The sequence below is a fragment of the Ambystoma mexicanum genome, chromosome 14 (assembly GCF_040938575.1).
Source record: "Ambystoma mexicanum isolate Mex_15411 chromosome 14, UKY_AmexF1_1, whole genome shotgun sequence".
NCBI classification, from domain to species: domain Eukaryota; kingdom Metazoa; phylum Chordata; class Amphibia; order Caudata; family Ambystomatidae; genus Ambystoma; species Ambystoma mexicanum.
In genome coordinates, this window is record NC_090940.1 from 140,617,362 (window position 1) to 140,633,928 (window position 16,567).

A 16,567-nucleotide genomic window follows, 5' to 3' on the forward strand; every position below is an offset into this window, starting at 1 on the left:
TTAGGGGTGCCGCTTAAAACATGTGTATTGGCGAAAGCTGTAAACATTTGGAGCAAGCCTCACACTGTGACTCCCATAAATGCGAAATTTGACTTGTGTTACAGGGAACTGCCATCATACTGTTAATTCTGCTATCATCATCGGCCTTAGCAGCAGCTTCCCTCTTTGATGTGGCGTCCCCATCTGTATCCTCTTCCACCTTTTCCTCCAACACTTATGGAAAGGAAGAAAGGCTCCTGCAGGCCTTGGAAAACCCACTCGCCCACTACTCAAGTCAAGAAAATCTTAAGAGAGCCATGTAGCATTTTCAAGGTACTTGACCCTTTGGTCGAGTGTCCTTTCTTAAATGTTTGCATACACTAATTGCACTGTCCATAGCTGCAATCTAGATGGCAACAGTGCACCAGGTTAATTCCACTTATCTGGAAGTCAATCTATGTCATTAATCCATTCAAACCTGTTGCTGAAGGCAGTAAGCTAGATTCACGGTTGTTGGTCTTTTGCAAATCAGAAAGCTCATATCACTGTGCTCGAACATAGGGCATTTTTCTGGCCCTGAAGGGATTCCATTGTGGGCAAGGTCGTGTTGATCCAAATGGACAACACAAACTGCATGCATTACATCCGCAAACAAAGGGGGCGCCAGGTCTGCTGGTTGTGCGGCCATGCAGTGGACATTTGGGATCGGTCTCTCAGCAATCACATCTCCTGGGGATAAAGAATGTGGAAGCAGACAGGCTAAGCAGGCTTGCGCCGATCAACCATTAATGGGAACTTGTACCTTCCATTTTCTAGCAGATATTTCAACAGTGAGGATACCCACAGATGGACATGTTCGCCTTGGAGATCAATGCGAAATGCAGGACTTTTGCGTCCCCGTGAGGGGCAATGGATGATGTAGGATTTCGATGCCCTTTGCAATGCACTCCTCATTCCTTTGTCCAACTGGACAATGTACACTTTTTGCACCACTGCCTTTCAATACACAATGTAGTATCCAGGTGGAGGTTGTCCCCAAAAAAGCTTTGATTCTCACAACATCACATTGGCTTCTTGGGACATTGTTTCTTCGGATCTAATGACGGTGACAGCAGAAGGCTGATCTTTCTCCAAGTATTTTCAGAGATTCTGACTCCGCAATAGGGGAAGAGTGTTTGACCCCTCCCCCCAATCACTGAGTTTGGTCATCTCGTTCCTGAAGTGGTAAGTTTGAGGCACGTAGGTCTGTCAAACGAGAACTTAAAGATAAACAGCCAGAAGCCCTCAACATGCTCCCAAAACAGGAGTGTGTGTTTGTTTTATTTGATTTATGAGGTGCTTTCGCCAAAGCAACGTACAGACAATGTTAAAACGGTACAATCAATCAACGCTTTAAAACTTAATTTTTTAACCAAAACCGCGGGAATTATGACCATAGTAGAGAGGTGATGGGTTTTGATGGTAGTGCGAAAAATAGAGTTGGAAGGCATGGCTGGAGTGTTCAGCAGTAGGGCAATCCAGAACTTGGGAGCAAGAAGATCAAAAGAACGGAAACTGGTTTGAGTGCAATGGGGCTTGAGCACAGATATGAGGAACTGTGATCGAAAGCAGAGATGATGGGAGGGGATATAGATGGAAAACAAGGAGCATAGATTAACCCGGTGCAAGCCCATGGGCATGTTTAAATGTGATACAAAGGAAAGGGAATTGAAGACAAGCTTCGAAGGATAACCAGCGAAGCCAACGAAGGGCAGAGGAAATAGAAGAGCGATGAGTGTAGGGCCCTTTGGGTAACGTGCATGCAATGATGGGTTGCATAGTAACTCCAACACCAAATAATCAAACCAACTCATGAAGATGGCAAAGTGTTTTATTAACAATTATCTAAAACAGGGAGTTACAACAGATATCAACGGACGTTCGCTCGAGTTCTCGGCGTATCTTACAAAAAATCACATTTATATACTAAAAATGTCATAAGTGATGTCATACTACGTGGCAAATAAGAAAAACCTGCAAGTGTTTGTGATTTGTTCCAGGGGAACATCTAAGTATACTTTAAGGGATGGGATCGGGATTGGATATCTACTTTCAGGTGGACAACTTATGCCCACCTCTAAAGCAAGTCATCTTCTACACTATTAGGTACACGGCATATGATTGTCTCACAAACTACAAGGCCTTTTGTTATATGTCCCTCTACAATTGGTTGGCACGCTCGTGCCAGGTCGGGAACATTCAGATCACTTAGAAGCACTTAAGCTCAAACCCAGCTGCCAAGAGGTGGACGTGACTTTACCTCCCCGCCCATTTAGCCCAACATCTCTCATCACCCATGCCTTCTGCCATGAAGATTGTCTTTGAACTTTGCCTTGCAGAGTATTCTTGTCTCTGGGAATATAAAGGAGTGTGAGCACGCACTATCGTTATTCTAGAACTCCACGCTCAACTCTTTCCATCCTTGGCTCTGGAGACCACGATTTGCTCCATTTTACAGGATTTAAATGTCTTAAATGAATAAAACTTGTCACGCTTTGTGTTCACCTTAACAAGGGATGATTCAGCTTCTCACGTTCCACGCCTTCAAGAATAGATAACCAGTCTTGGCTGCTTCAGCTTTGACACCAGGCCAGACAGCCCTTCCAGACTCTTCGACAATCTCATCGAATTCTTGCTGCGACACAGCTCTCGGCCTTTCCTCTCCAAGGGTTTGGGCTTACTAAATTCATGACACCAATGTCCAACTTCTATACAATGGCGGCTTCGCCTGCAGTCTATTCACTACTTATAGCCAGCTTCTAAGATTACTTGATCTACTTGCGTTACAGCATCTGTACAGTTATTGAACGGCTTGCATTTTTGTAGCACTTCACATGTGCAATCTTCTTTTTGCATATGAATGTTTACTCAATTCTTAACTTTGTCATCGGTTTCTATAAGGTCCATATTTTTTTTTTAGCCAGTATTCTCAAGGTGTCACGCTTGTTTTTCGTGACGTCACCAGCTCCTCTTTCAGATTGTCGTCTCTTCGGGGGATACATTTGATAGGGTTTTCTCAGTGGATACCTTTTCTCGAATATTCGCGGTGGAATGGTCACAGCTGCTGGTGTCAAGCATGGCACAATCGCAGGCTTCCAACATACAGGTGGTAGGGTGGCGAGACGTCCTGCAGAGGCATGTAATTGCTTCTCTACATTTCCCCCCCTCTGGTGGAGTCATCAAACACATCTTCACAGGTCTCCACATTTTGATATTTTCTCTTGAAGAAGTGCTTCTTCAGAGTCCAGATTTTCACCCCCTTCAGGGTGCCGGCTGATTTTAGATGTTGATCCACACTCTGGCTTATGTAGCTGCACCGTCCATTCGGATTACAATAGACACATCGTCCTACGTACTTCTTGTGATTCTTTGGATACAGGAACTTTGTTCCTTCTGGTGCTACGATGCTGCCCTCTATGTATTTTCTAACATCTTCATCAGTCAATTCCTTGGGTGCAAACCCTGATTCGACATCGATCATGATCTTCATTCCTGCTGCTTTCTTTGCTGTCTTCTTACACTGTGTAATTATCCTGATCACACAGAATCCAAACATCACCAATACTGATCCAAGAAACTTGAAGATGTTCGCCATCCACTGTGGAATCCATGAGAATATGGAGGCAAACCAACTGTCATCTGCAATATCCTCTGCCTCGTCTTCCATCTGATTATGCTTGTTCATCAGCAACGTTAGGGCCTCTATCAAGGTCCCATCCTCGTCATTGTGAGAAGGTATGAATGTGCAACATGATGTCCCAATTTTGGCGCGAACACCTCCTTCCATCGCTCTAATCATGTCAAGGACATATCTGTTCTGCATTGCCCTCAATCGTATGGCCCTCAACTCCTCCTTGATAGCATTAAATTCCTTTATGGTGGTGTTGATTGTCTGCAGAAGCTACCATCTTTTAATTTGCAACCATTTGGCATTGACCATCGTCTTGATCCCATGCATGAAGATTGTCGTGAAGACGAAGATTGAAGCAGTTTTGCTGAACAACCTGTGCTCATATGGAATGCCATCAAATGCTTCTATTGACTTAGCTGAGAAGTAAGTCTCTCTTCTGGTTCGATTGAGACATTCAAGAGATCTTCTCCTTCTAAAATGGGTATCTACTTTCAGAAATTCCTGAGAGTGACCTGAACATGGAGAATCACTAACGCTGGAACATGGATGTGCACCAAGGAGCACATCCCTCCCCATTCCTTGGGCAGCTTCATGTAGGCTCTAGGCCCTTAAGCCCAATATCGATCCATCAGGACGGCTGTCCCTGCTTTCATTCTGGAAACATCAACTGTAGTTTTGCAGCCTATGTTATCTCCCACATGCTTTCTTCCTTCCCTTCGGAAGCACAAAGTCGTAATTCACGCCAAACCCTGGTTCGCAAATTAACTCAAAGAACTATGCTCCCTTAAACGTACAGCACTTAAAAACTGACATGCTAACCCCCAGGACTCCACCCTACTAGCTTACATGAAACTTGCCGCTCATTACAAAAAAGACATTACAGCAGCAAAATTCACTTCTTATAACACTAGGAGATGTGTCTGAACTAGAACTACTAGCCATTATGGAAAGCATAAAACCATCCAGCTTTAAGGGTGATGTCTGCCTGGCCAATCTCATCAAAGATTGCGCAGAAACGCTAACACCTTTGTTGACAGCATTTATTAATGCTTCCTTCGCCTCAAGCACTGTCCCTTCATGCCTGAAGGGGACCTGGGTTCGGCCCATGCTGAAGAAACCATCCCTAGACCCAGAGTCACCAAACAACTATAGACCCATCACCACTGTGCCCTTTCTATTAAAAATCCTGGACAAAGCGTCATCTAATCAAATCCAACTCTTCCTAGAATCCAACAACATCCTAGGTAAGAGGCAATCTGGCTTCACTCCCGGTCACAGAACTGAAACAGCACTCCTAGACCTAAAGCATCAACTGGGTGAAATAATGGATGAAGGAAAGCCTGCGCATCTCCTCCTTCTCAACATGTCTGCAGCTTTCGATCTGGTGGACCACCCCACACTCTGTAAACAACTCATTAATTCTGCCCAATTCTCGCAAGAAGCCACGGCCTGGATTACCTCATTACTTGAGGGGAGAGCCATGAAGGTATTCTCAGAGCAGGCCTGCGCAGCTCCCACCACCATACACTGCAGAGTCCCACAGGGCTCCTGCATCTCCCCAACACTGTCCAACCTCTTTACCCTACCATTCTTCAATGATCTGGACAACCTCGGCATAGCATACACAAACTATGCAGACGATACCCAAGTTCTCCTTGCCCTAACAGGCTCATACAAAACAGATGCAGAATCACTCGGTAATACCTACGCCACCATCCAAGCTTGGATGGCAACCAATGGATTATGCCTTAATGGGGATAAAACCGAGCTCCTCTTAGTAGGCCCCAAGGAAATTCTAAACCAGCTTGACAAATAATACAATTCCTTTTCCATTGGCGACTCTTAAATCCCAGTCTCAACACCCGTCTAAACCCTTGGGGTATACAATGATTCCACGCTCTCAATAACACGCCAAGTCAGTGCCATTGCGCCCTCAGCCTCCCTCACAACTAAACTAATAAATGCGGTTAAACCATTCCTATCTAAGACTAACCGCTTCTCCATAGCCAGAGCCACTGTTGGAGCCAAATTAGGCTACTGTAACATCTTGTTTGCCGGCACCTCTTCAAAAAACCTGAACTGCCTTCAAGTTATCCAAAATAATGCGCTAAGGGCTGCCCTTAGTATTCTCAAAAGAGAGCACATTACCAGTGCCAGACAAAAAGCCCATTGGCTTCCAGTCAAAGAGAGGATACTATTTAAAGCCATGTCCATAACCCACAAATGCCTATCTCTCATAGCCCCCAGTATCTGTTAGAAAGAATTGCCAAAGTATCATCCTCTAGACCCATCAGGGCACACCACTCCAACCAGTTTAAAGTCCCCACTATCAAAAGAGCCAAAGCAGGAGGTACCAGCTTCACATTCCTTGCCCCCAAGCAATGGAACACCCTCCCCACTACCTTGCGTAATGAAACATCCTATATAGCATTATGCAAATCACTTAAAACCAAGCTCTTCAGATAAGCTCACCATTACCATCTTCCCACTCACCAGTCCCCCCCCGCCCCACTCACACCCCCCATCGCTTTATTTATCATTTTCACTGTTTTTCTGTGTAACTGCTCACCTGCCTGCAAAATGTTCACTATAACCAAGAACCACAGACAGGTGCCCATGTCTCTTTCTCTGTGTAACTAAGTAAGCACTGCTATAACAGCGCCACGATGCCCCAGGGCTGCTTTGTGCCCTTTATAAATAAAATAGATAAATTTGCCAATGGAACCACAACCATTGGACTTGATTAATCTTTTACCCATGTCAGTAGTTTGGCATGCTAGCCCATGATTTCAAACATCCATTGTTTACTTTTTGCACCTCTTGCACATATTTTGACTTCAATAAATGAGCTGCAAAGGACATCCGTCCTCCTTCCCATCCCGTCTTGGACTTCACTCGCCCATAGACTAAGACTTCGGTTCCCAACATCCAGGCGATCCAGCTATTTCTGTTATATCAGGGCATTCCATTCTCTTCATGTCTTTCATGACTACCTCCTCCTGTCCGTCTGCAGGGTACTCAAGTTTCTTACTCTCCCATCCAGGTTGCTTTTCCATCTGTGGGGTTTTGATATAATCATCCTGAAGCGGAAACGACCATTTCGATCTCCATCGCAGTTTGTGTAATGACCATGAAGCGAATCAAAAGTAGTTCTCACAGTGGGGAGGGCCATAGGGCATCTGTCCTATCAGGAGTACCAACATGATAGAGAGTGATAGAGTGTGTGAAACAGGAGGAACAGAAAGACAAAAAAAGAGTAATCATACAGGCTTATACTTTGCACAAGACCATGGACATCCACCTTTCGTGCCATCCTGGTACTGGCTGCACTTGTCTATTCTCTAGAACTGTGCCAGCTTCTACATGTCTCATTTTCGCTACAATTATTAAAACATTATTTTATACTTACAACTGTAAAATGTGTTCTATTATTGCAATGAGTAGTCTTCTGATCACAGGGCCATTTTTAGGATCCTGTAAAAAAGTGTGAATATCAACGTCTCTTCTGACAAGAGCAGGATAAGCTTGAAGGATAAATACAAAAACAGTAAGCACAAGCCGATGCACATCACTATCAGTAAGAACCATATGAACAAGTATGCACCAAGAAATGAATCTGGATACTGAGCTTGTTTCTAATTTTTGATCAAGAACTGACGTTTAGGCATCATTTTGTTGCTTCAATGTGTTTGTAGAGTTCATTTCTGGCCTACTAAAACTCGCTGTACGTCTTTGTACTCCTGCTAAAATATCTATAAGGAGTATCACTTCTAGTCCATACTAAAGCTGCATCATTCACTGGTTGTTGCTTTATCGTCCTTCTTCTTCATCATCGATCGAGTCTGCACTAGCTGAAATTCTTATTCTTGTCTTGCTTCTGGATCGGCAACAGTGGGAGGAAGGGTCTCGCCTTTGTAGACTTTCACATCTCCTAAGTGAAACCAAGCATATCTCCCTTGGACCTTCAGAGCTTAAGGGGGTTATATTTGGTAGGGGGCGGGATTTCCTGCAGAGGCATATAACTGCTCCTCCTACAGCGAGATAAAATGGAGCAAAGCTTGCGAACAGCAGAGTTAATGATGCAGCGCAAAGGGGCCAGATGGGAAGCAGGGAGACCAAGAAGAAGACAAGAACAATAGTCAAGTCGTTAGACGATAAGAGTATTAATTAGCGGTTTGGTAGCATGGAAAGTGAGGAAGGAACAAGCTTTTGTAATCTTGAAGAGATGATGGTGACAGGGTTGTGCAGTATTGGAGATAGTTGAGGTGAAGGAAAGGAATCGAAAATGACAATCGGAAATAGCAGAATTCAAAGAATCAGAAAAGGAGGAGAAAGAGTTAAATAGTTGGGAGTCATCTGCATTGAAGTGTGCCGACAGCCCAAAAGAAGAGACGGAGAGGGGAGCTGTGAGAAATGAGGGGGTTATGGGAGGGCATGGGGGTCTCTGTGGCCGGAGACACCAGGCACAGGCTGATCATCCCTGGAGAGTGCACGCATGCTGAACTCTTCTCAAGTCCCACCCCTGCATGGTGCTTGTTATTGTTGTTATAGGAATGGGCAGGGTAATGGAGCTCTGTTTCAGCGTTTTGGGTGTCCGGTGTTGTTTGCCCCCCTGTGGCTCGCAGACTCCTCATCGCCGTCCCAGCGGCTTGCAGGTTCTTTGCTGTTGTCTCGGCGCTTGGGGAAGAACAAAGTCGGAAGGCATGCCATAATGGTGTTCTAGGCTGAGGAAGCACCGCCATAGCCCCGGCACCTGGGGACAAGTTGAAAGGCATTACCTTTATCCCGCTAACACGCCTTTATCCATTCGCTCTGGGAGGTCTTGGAAGGCTCCTCGAGCATGAGATAGGTGCAAACATGTTTGTATAATGTATGCAACACAAATTAAGAGTATGCCTCTATAGTTGGTTGTTATGACTTCAATACTGTGATGTAACAGTGTTTCCTCTGATTCTGTTTGGCTGTGTACTTGGCACAATGCACTGCATGGAGAATTGTGGCATAGGTCCACTTGCTCAGGACACAAGTTGAAGCTGCATATCCATGTTTCATTGTGCAAGTCATGTTTTAACATCATTCATTTCATGTTGCTTATTTGTATTGTGGCTGTACACAGCAATTCATGCAACCATTCCCTGTGCTTGTTATGTCTGTTAACTGAGGGGCTATTATATGTGGTACGCTTTATGTGTTTGCTGATTTAGCCTACAGGTGACGCAAGTCTTACCTGTATCAGGATACAGGGGCATAGATATGCTTGGTGCATATGAGCATTAGTGATGAATGTTGCTTTCCCTCACGCCCCTTCCCTATCCAATCAAGTTACCTATGCCTATTGTTATTGTTGATTTAAAATGTTGCACATCAAATAAAAGCATCCAAAGAGTAAAAAAAATAGTTACCTGTTCCTCTTCCCTAGTTCCCCATACCTATCCTCAACTTCTCCATAACCCTGTTCGGCTTCCGTAGTTAGGGAGGAGTTGTATGCACTCCTTAGAGCTTGACATAATAACGAGCCACCTACACAGGCTATACACACCACCCAAGCCAAATTGAGTCCACCTCCCCGCCTTTAGCCAGTGTGCTAAAGGCATTACAGAAAATTCAGGCTGAGCTAGTGCATACTAGACAGGGGACCAGTGCACTGAAAACTCGTTAATGGATTCATTGCCCAAGGTACCCTCTTGCAGGGACCCTCTTTTACTCCCCACCAGTCCCAGCAACCAGACCAGCTATGGTTGTGGTGAAGCAACAGTTGTGTGTACCATTAGCCCACCTGAATGATTTTCAGGTGATCTTTTCAAGCATGCCACCTTTTTGACACAATTTCAACCCAATTTCCTTTGTAAACCAACGGCTTTTGAAGCAACGCAGGCCAGGATTGCTTGTGTTATCTCTTATCTTTCAGGGGATGCTCCCGCATGGGCAATAGCACTAGTACCGAAGGATGACTGGGACCAGTTTACCATAGAATTTGGTAGGTTATATGATCATAGGAATGTGTCTTTGGCACAATTCAAGGAATTGTTAACATTTTGGCAAGGAACCAAGGATCTAGTTACTTATGTGACACAGTTTAACAGGTTAGTGGTAGAGACTGAATGGCCAGAGCCTAAACAAGCGGTCCGTTTTTATTGGTGGCTTAAAGAAGAATTGAAAGATGCCATAGCTCATGTTAAACCTTAACCAGAGTCGTGTAGTGTATTAATAGATCTGGCATTAAGTTTGGATCATAGAATGAGTGAGCAAAAAGGGGAGAAGAAAAGACCTGACTTGCTTCCTTTCGTTCGTATAGACAAGTTGAGAGATCTTAACATTCATCTGAGGAAGAACCAATGCAAGTAGAGAGTAAACAGGGGTCCTTGTCCACAGACCAGAGGCATAACAATTATTTGTGTTTACTGTGGCAAGGCGGGTCATTACATCTGAACATGCCCAAACACTCCCTTAAGCAGCGCAGAGAAGCAAAAAACAGAGTCAGGGGGAAAATAAATTGCTTGGCAGTAGAGGGAACTTTCTCGCCGTGCCGGACAGCATCAGAGTTCCCAAGTACCACAGCAAACACTGTGCTAAGTAACACACTGCATGTGTATGTATTAGTAACATTATTTTCAGACACCAAAGAGACGATGTCGGCTCAGGGGCTACAGGACATTTTCTAGACATAACCTTGGCCCAGAAATTGGGGGTTGTCACACAAACCAAAACAGTGACCGAACCAGTAAGATCAGTGGATGGTTCATGTTTGTCTGGTCCGATTACTACCCAAACGCAACCTATGAGAATGTTGTGTTGTTCTGTTGGCCAGGACACAAGGAGATCTTGACATTCGATTTAATTGCAGCACACAAGTTTGTGTTTCTGGGCTTGCCATGGTTTGTGACCCATAATCCAACAATTGATTTGGGTGAACGCACATTAACATTTGCTTCCAAGTAGTGCGAGACCCATCTACATGGCATGTCGGGCCTTACAGCATTTTTACTGGAAGGTGGAGTGACCTAGGTTAGCATTTGGACTGTGGAACAGACTTACCAGATCTGTATAGATAATATGCGGGAAGTGTTTGACAAAGAGAAAGCAGTGTCTTTACCACCACATAGACCCTTTGATTGGGTTAATGACTTGGAACGCAATGCTAAGTTACTGTGTAGTGGGATTAATGCACTTTCTCCATTCACTCGGACAAGGTGTGTACACGCCATGGCGCCTGGCTTTGTTTTTTGCAATCAATGTAACGTCACTATGTACATTTGAGAAAGAAAACGGTTATCATATGGACATTTCAGTGGAAGGTTGTGAAGAAAGCAGAATGCAATAGTATAACTTAACTAACCATGGTTTCTTTATTGCTTTGTTCCTCTAGGTTTGTTTTTACATGTCAACCATGAGCGTTACCTTACCTTCATATCTTCACTTTTTTTATGTCTCCTATTCACTGTATATTTTGTTTTGAAATGGGGTTTGATTTATTATTATTCATTGTTCACTTACTATGTGGTTTTCTTAGAAAATGTGGTTTTACAAGTTTCAATTAAACTGTTCTTTTACAGCACAAACACTATACATGTGTTGCAAAATTGAAATGCAAGTTGAGATTTTGAGACTGAAAAGCCCTGAGGAAGAGCATGTCGGTTCGAAACACGTGTTGGCTTAAACTTGATTGTATTTGACTATATTCCAGATGCAAATAACTTGCAGCTTTTCCAAGACCAGTATGCCTTCTCTTGTTCAGGAGCTAGATCTTGCAACACTGCCAGGCTAGAAAGAGTGGCAATCAGACTGATCTTCTGCAACAAAGATAAGGACATCTATAGGAGCCAGGGGCCCTTTAAGGGCTGCAGTGTAAGCAGATTTATCAGTAGAAAGGATACCACTGGCTACCACTGCTCTAGAAAGCTTGTGGGTTTTACATTTAAAAGTAATAAAAGTGCATCTAACAAAGCGGCAAACGCACAAACCATTACATGTAGGCTTGTCAGCTGACCTTAAATAAGATAATCGCACTGCTTCCATAGTATGCTGAAGTCGTGTGTAACACCACAGGGATAGCGGCAATCAATGTAGGTCGTGGCAGACTTACCCTTCGCCGGAAAACAGGCATGCATATGAGCAACTAATTCAGCAACGTGGGCAGAATGAACATTTGGTAATTCATAGGCCTCAAGGACCCCAAACTACATACCCTGAAGTGATCTTACCTTGAGAATTCTGAAAAAGGAACATGTGGAAATTCAGAATCTTTCAGTCGAGCGAGAAGCTCCAGTATCAACTAAACACATAACATTCTCCTCACTAACAGAGCATTCACATAAGGAGTAGATGGGTCAAGCGGGCTCAATGGTGCAATAATATGACTGTATTACTGTCCTATTGTGTACTGAACGAAGCAGGTGGTGGAAATGTTTGCAAAAAAGGACAAGTAGGAGGCAGCTGAGCAGTCTGTTCAGCAGGATGATTCGGGAAGGCAGGCTTCGAAGTGGCAAACTCCCTATAATAATTACACTGGTCATTGTAAAGATTTGACATCTATCAAATCTACAGGATCAAGGCGGGTCCAAACATTGATCCAGTGCTGGATGTCTTAGGCTTACCTGAATCCCTCGCCCATCCCATGACTGAATTCCCACTGCTGACTAACAACACTGATCATCTTTACATGCAGACCTGGCTCTCTGCTATAAACCTTGAGGGCTTCTCACCCTTACTGGCCACCTGTGCCAAGTCTTTCGACATCAACAAACCCATCTCCTTCAAATAGCACATAGCAAAGAAAGATACAAACGTCTTGGTGCCACGTGCTGAAAATCAAGTTCTTAGGCCCATAAAACATCTTCAGATCTACTGTGCAAGCCTTAGTCCTCTCTCAACTGGATGGTGGCAATACCTTTTTGGAAGGGCTTCCGGCGACTACCCTGGCACCCGTGAGATGTCCTGAATGCTGCTGCATAACTCAAAGGACTCCGCAAATTCAACCCCACCACACCGACCCTCCTCGAACTGCACAGGGTCCCACTGCAAGCATGTATCATTGTCAAAACCTGCTGCATTTTGCATTTTCTACAAGGTTGTTGCTCTGAAGTCTTCAAGCTACCTCACTGAGAAACTCAGCATCTCCTGAGGCCTATGATCCACCAGAAGAAAGCAGATGCGCAGACCTGAACTCAGCCGGTGCATGAAGGAAAGAACCAGAAGACAGGTATGGCCTCATTACGACTCTGGCGGTAACCCGGTTGATTCTTCCGGGCAGTTGGCGCCCTACTTGTAACACTTTACCGGCACCTGACATCCCGGTGCCACCGGGACATTACAAGTCCCGGCGGATCAGGAGGTCAGGCGCTGGTAGATGTTATTCCCCATTCGCAAAGAGTCCCATAGACTCCATGGGAGTGGGCAGACGGAAGCAACAGCACCATTCCCAATGGTGCTGGTGCTTCCATGAAAACTGTGCGGGTGGATGCTGTTGCGCCTGAGATCTTTGACCTGTCAGACGCAATAGCCCCCGCCCGCAGAGTTGTACTGTGGCGACCTCGAAAGGGTGCCGGTACGGTGCAACCAGCTCCCTTATTTCCAGACCGCTTGTAATGAGGTCCGTAGTCTCCATCTACACCCCTAGAGCCTCCTACCCAGCAACAACAGACTCGCCCTCTCACATCTACATTTCAGGAAGTAGCTCGAAACCCTCCTCTTCAAGGAATGGCTCCTCCCCAACAACTTTGCATTGATCCGACCTTATTGCTAAGGGACTTGTCTGACGAAATCCTGTGACATTTGTAGCAGAGCCGGTGCACCCTGAGGATGTTGTTCACAATTGCACCACATCTGAGGGAGAAGAGGAAGATGGGGTGAATGTGAAAGAGGATGCCCTGGAAGGGGGGGGGAGGTGTTTTTTGATGATGGATCTTCGACCATCAACCAAGAGATGGGTGAGAGGTATATGGGTGCAGCTGTCATGGGTCTTGTGGATGGGGAGTACTTAGCCAGCCTGAAGAAACAGTTGCTTTTTCAGTACTCTACACAAGTGGTGGAACTGGTGGCACTTATAGAGGCGCTAGAAATGTGTAAGGGGAAGGCAGTCACCATTTATTCTGACACTGGGTACGTCGCCTCCACGTCCATTCTGGGTTATCAAGATGGCAGAGAAGAGGATTTAGGAGGTCTGATGGATCCCATGGCCAGCATGCTATCCCGGCTGATTGAAGCGTTAACCTTGCCAGCAGAGATAGGTCTAGTGAAGAGCACTACCCATGCTAACCACACTAATTCAATAGCTCTTGAAAATGATGCTGCAGAAAAGGAGGCAAAGGAACAGGCATATTTTCCTTTCACAGATTCCCAGAAAAAGGAAACTGTGCCCCAACAAGTACAGTTACCAGCCCCGTACACTGCAGTACTGGTTCTCTTGATAATAGAAATACAAGGGAAAGCACCTAGAGAAGAACAGGAGCTCTGGAAAAATAGAGAATGTGTTCTCACATCCACAGATTTGCTTTAGAGACAAGAAGTGACGGGGAAGGTAATAATACCTTTAGAACAGCTTCTTTTGGCCGTAGTTCAACTACATTACCGTCACATACTTCTCAATGACAAATCGCAGCGGAGCTCATGGAGGATTGGTTAATCCCTAACTTGCAAGAACAGGTAAGTAGATTTGCAGGGAAGTGTATAGTGTGCAAGGAGTTCAATCCCGGAAATAACATGCGGTCAGTGAGGGGGGGGGAATCTGGCCAAGGCCCTCTGGCCCATTCGAGGAGCTTCAGATTGATTTCGTGGACATGATAATGAGGTGCAGTATTTTCAGATATCTTATTGTGGTGGCTTGTCCATTCTCCAGGTGGCTTGAGGTCAGTTCCAGCATACACCCTGATGCTAAATCAGCTGTGATATTTCTGGTGAGAGAGGTATTTGTGAGGTGGGGATTTTGTGAAGTTCTGAAATCTGACAACGGAGCCCACTTTGTTAATGCCTTGTTCACAGAAATCACGTCACTGCTGGGAATAAAGCACCAGTTGTGCTCAGTGTACCACGTGCAGGCCAACGGGATCATGGAGAGGCTCAACAAGGTCCTTAAGGTTAGTCAAATAGTGTGCAGAGTTAAAACATGGTTTGTTTGCCTTCCACTAGCTTTATTTCACATACAAAATCAGCCAGGGAAGGAACACCATTTGAATCCTCACGAAATCGTGACTGTTCGTGGGCTACATATTTATTTTGTACATTTGTAACGGCACACACAGCCCGCAGGCACATAGGCGCTAGGACCAGCATGATGGCAAAGCAGTGTAAAGGAGGAATGGTATCACAAGTATGACACTGACACAAAAGGTACAATTTGTAAAACCTTTATTGAAGTTTCAATGGGTTTGGAGAAACTCCTACTTTTCCCTGTAGCTAAAATGGGAGTAGTCCCGACCATCACATAATAAATAAAACAGTCCTAGTTGAGTCTGTCAAATCAAAATGGCCTATACTAACAAAAACCTAATGCCTGCCCTATATCTTGTACAAAAAAGTGTGAAAAGGAGCCTATGTATGCAAAGGAAAGACAGTGTTCTAATGTAAAGAATAAGGGCCTCATTACACGGATGGCGGTGAACCATGGCGCTATTAGCGCCATGGTTCATGCCGGTAAAATACCGGCACCTCCTTGGTGGAAAGGGGAATTACCGCCCTATTCCAAGGTTGGCGGGGCGGTAATTCCCCCTTCCACCATTGCCCTTCCCCATTCCCATTTTTGCCCCATAGGGCTCTATGGGAATGGGGAAGGCGCTAATTACGGTACCGTAAATTGCGGTACCGTAATTAGCTCCCTGGTCCCTTTGCGGGTTGGTTTTTAACTCCTGCAAAAAGCAGGCGTTAATTTCCCCAAACCGCAAAGGGACCTCGTAGTAAGGCGGAAAGGGTTTACCGGTAAAATACCGGTAAACCCTTACCGCCATCCGTGTAATGAGGCCCTAAATGTGGCTGAGTCATCTCTCCTCCCCGCGTTGGATAGCATGGAGTAAGGAGGTCCCTGTAGGCAAGATGACACACTCTAACTCTTCAAGACGTGGATCGAGGGCCACCTGGCCTTCCATCTTAAAGTCTTAATATCCAATTTCCGAAACACAGTTCACCAAAAAGTTCACATCGGTCTCCCTCAGTTGGGCTCTGACCTTTTTTATAGCAAAACAAAATACTTGCCTGTGTTGCCTTCCCCTAGCTTAATTCACCTAATTTAGGGGTTCCCTTAACCTAATTTATTACACCTTCAGTCTCCCTCAGTCTGGCTCGGACCATTTCCTGATGTTGAAGACTTTCGAATGTGCGTGCCTTTTTTTCTACAGACCTGCGCAGGACCACTTCGATTTTCCAGCTTTCAACTCACTCCTATGTAATTTGCCCCGGTGCTTCCTGGTCTGGGTAGTTCACTGTATTATGCACCAAAGTTCAACGTTCACCTTTTTACTCGTCCCCTTTTTTCGGGGTCAGTTTCAATCCCCTAGCTTTTACAGTTCATTCACTTTATCGATATAAACGTTTCACCTTTCACAGGTACTTACTCGTTGGGCTACTTCTTTCGCCGAACCACTCCGTTACTCAGTATCGCTGACTTTACAGCTATTGTTACTTCAAAGTTCATTCGCAGGTCTGCCTTTCTTCGCGTCTCATCCACACGCGTGCAGCCTTCAATTGTGCAATATAATGTTGCCTTTTCAATCTTTCTTTAGCACACACTGGTCTCTAACGTTGCTTGCCAACTCACCGGCTGTGTGCGTTTCTTTCTTGTCTTCACTTCACTGTCTTTCAGTTTACTAGTCAAGGTAGTACCACTGGCTTGGCCTTGTCTCCCCAATTCTGCCGTTCACCCGGGAGGGTTGCTGGTGTCATTGATAATGCAGCCTTCTTGTTTGGTATTCAGCCTTTACCACGTGTCTT

General features: G+C 45.0%; 1 long non-coding RNA gene across 2 annotated transcripts in view; it reads left to right on the forward strand.

Moving 5' to 3' along the window:
• The window catches only part of LOC138527498 (uncharacterized), a 126,457-nt gene that overhangs the window by 2,071 nt on the left and 107,819 nt on the right, over positions 1-16,567 (forward strand). The window lies entirely within an intron of this gene.